Raw genomic sequence first — 3,012 nt, forward strand, 5'->3', positions numbered from 1 at the left:
CAAAAGCTCATGAGGTCAATTATTTCCGAAATTTTCACTGATGCTTTTGGTTCGCCAAGCTCCACCAAAAGGCAGAGGGGCATATGTTGGGAACCAAAATGAGCGGACGGTCCGGCCCTTGGGCCCGGACGGTCCGCGTGTCCCGGGATTAGATTAACTCGGATATTTATCCTTATCTCGTGCGTGGTTATCCATCTAATCACATGGGAGTTTGTTGGCTATCTCTTAGGAAAAGGTCCAGACCTCCACCCCTATAAATATAAAGGGGTACGGCCGATTGAGAACCCCCAAACACATTCCAATCGAACCAATTACCTTATTTACTTTTTCTGCCCTAGGAATAGAAGTAGCATAGTTCTAGTTGTAGTCTTCCACATATCCACCTCCATCCCTATTCAACTCTATGTCGTATAGATCCGTCTTGGGTGGCCTACCGATGCCAAGACGACCCTAGGATTTCACCCCTCCCGGGGGGCAAGATCTAGTTGTCCATCTAAGACCTCTTCTTCGAATTGATCTCTTAATTCCTAGGTGACTCCACGTCGTCTGGGGACACCCTGGGTGACCTGTCGACCTAGAGCACCTTAAGATCTTTTCCCCCTAGGGGACGAGATCTAGATTCCAGCAAGGAGGAGGAAGGCGACCCTGTCGCCAGGTCGCGGACTGTCCGGCCCTAGGGCGCGGACCGTCCGGCCGTCAGGCAGGGAACCCTAGCCTCGCGCCAGGTCGCGGACCGTCCGGCCCTGTGCCGCGGACCGTCCGCGCCTGACCAGAGAGCACCACCGCCTCGTGTCAGGTCGCGGACCGTCCGGCCCTGTTCCGCGGACAGTCCGCGCCTGAAAAGAGAGCACCGCCGCTGGTTCTTGTTGAGTGATTGGCACCCCAAAAAGGTGCCAACATAATGTAAATTTGACGCCAATGTGTTTATAAAATTGACGGTTGTATGAACGAACCTATCCACTGTTCGATTTGAGATCATTGTGTTTGGTACATAGTGGATGATGACATTCCGTATATATTTTTACCTCGGTTAGTTCAAATTGAAAACACTTTTGGATACTACAGTGTGAAAGGAGTATTATAGATTTATAGTATTACACTAATCATGTGCTCTCAGTACATTTCTTTACATTTTCCCATATAGGAGTATGTTATTGAATGCCTGTGATCAAATGTGGTGCTTATATATAATCTGGAGCAAAAGCAAAATACAGTAATTTATACCATCTGGCAAGTGGCCGTACTTCACGGCCACGTACCAGTCCCTTTCCACACAATACAGCAGCGTACCGGATGGCTTCATGCTTTTACAACTTAATTACAAAGAACAATGCACGTCTCAAGGTACATATACATACCAGCACCACCGAGCTCCAATCATGAAATCATTAGGCATAGTGCACAGCAGTAGCAGGCTAGCATCAGCGCGCGACCATGGCCACCCTGAAGGCATCGATCTTGGCCATCCTTGGTTTCGCCTTCTTCTGCGGTGCTGCCTTGGCTGCTCGCGACCTGAGCGACGACTCTGCCATGGTGGCGAGGCATGAGCAGTGGATGGCGCAGTACAGCCGTGTCTACAAAGACGCCTCCGAGAAGGCTCGGCGGTTCAAGGTGTTCAAGGCTAACGTTAAGTTCATCGAGTCGTTCAACGCTGGTGGGAATAATAAGTTCTGGCTCGGTGTCAACTAGTTCGCCGATCTCACCAACCATGAGTTCAGGTCTGTCAAGACTAATAAGGGCTTCAAATCTAGCAACATGAAGATCCTTACAGGATTTAGGTATGAGAATGTTAGTGCCGATGCGCTTCCGACGACCATCGATTGGAGGACCAAGGGTGTCGTCACTCCCATCAAGGATCAAGGTCAATGTGGTATGTATATTTAGTAGCACGAACACTTCCAACAATTCTATTCTGATGGAAATAAAACTAGTGTGTGATGACATAAGTCGAGACATAATAATCAATTGCAGGTTGCTGCTCGGCGTTCTCAGCCGTGGCCGCCACAGAAGGCATCGTGAAAATCAGTACCGGCAAGCTCGTCTCTCTTGCAGATCAAGAGTTAGTGGATTGCGATGTCCATGGCGAGGATCAAGGTTGTGAGGGTGGTTTGATGGACGATGCTTTCAAGTTCATCATCAAGAACGGCGGCCTAACCACGGAGTCCAGCTATCCTTACACTGCTGCAGATGGCAAGTGCAATAGTGGATCAAATAGTGCCGCAACCATAAAGGGCTATGAGGATGTGCCGGCAAATGATGAGGCTGCCTTGATGAAGGCCATGGCAAACCAGCCTGTGTCGGTGGCAGTGGACGGTGGAGACATGACGTTTCGATTCTACTCTGGTGGTGTGATGACTGGCTCATGCGGTACTGACTTAGACCATGGGATTGCTGCCATTGGTTATGGAAAGACTAGCGATGGTACTAAGTACTGGCTGATGAAGAACTCATGGGGAACGACTTGGGGCGAGAATGGATACCTAAGAATGGAGAAGGATATTTCAGATAAGAGGGGCATGTGTGGTCTAGCCATGGAACCTTCATACCCCACTAAGTAGGCAAAACCTTAATGAGCAATCAAGTTCATATTTGAACGCTTATAATAAATAAATCAATGCTTATATGCCTTTTTATGTAAATATGTATTGCTAGTTCAAATTTGTATCTGTAAATTGTGTTTTACATTGACCTCCTACATGTATTCTACACTTCTGTATTTATTAAAAATCATGTAATATGTTCAATGTATAATGATTAATTATGAAGACTTGCTAGTTGTTTTGTCTTGGAGTGGAATATTGAAAAATGGCCAAAGCCAACACAAGGCATCATTGCTAAGGAAGACTCGGAGACTAATTATAATTTGAACAAGAATAAGGGCTTGTTCGGTTAGCTCTCAATTCATGTGGATTGGGTGGGATTGGATGGGTTTAAATCCCAAGCAAGTCAAAGTTCTTCTAAATTTTTTCCAATCCCATCCAATCCATGTACACTGGGAATAACCGAACATGC

At 46.9% G+C, this 3,012-nt stretch overlaps 1 pseudogene; it reads left to right on the forward strand.

The window, feature by feature from the left end:
• Positions 1 to 1,434: 1,434 nt before the first annotated feature.
• On the forward strand, positions 1,435 to 2,558 carry LOC103638251 (senescence-specific cysteine protease SAG39-like; annotated as a pseudogene).
• Positions 2,559 to 3,012: the final 454 nt, after the last annotated feature.

This window comes from Zea mays, chromosome 9 (assembly GCF_902167145.1).
Source record: "Zea mays cultivar B73 chromosome 9, Zm-B73-REFERENCE-NAM-5.0, whole genome shotgun sequence".
NCBI classification, from domain to species: Eukaryota; Viridiplantae; Streptophyta; class Magnoliopsida; order Poales; family Poaceae; genus Zea; species Zea mays.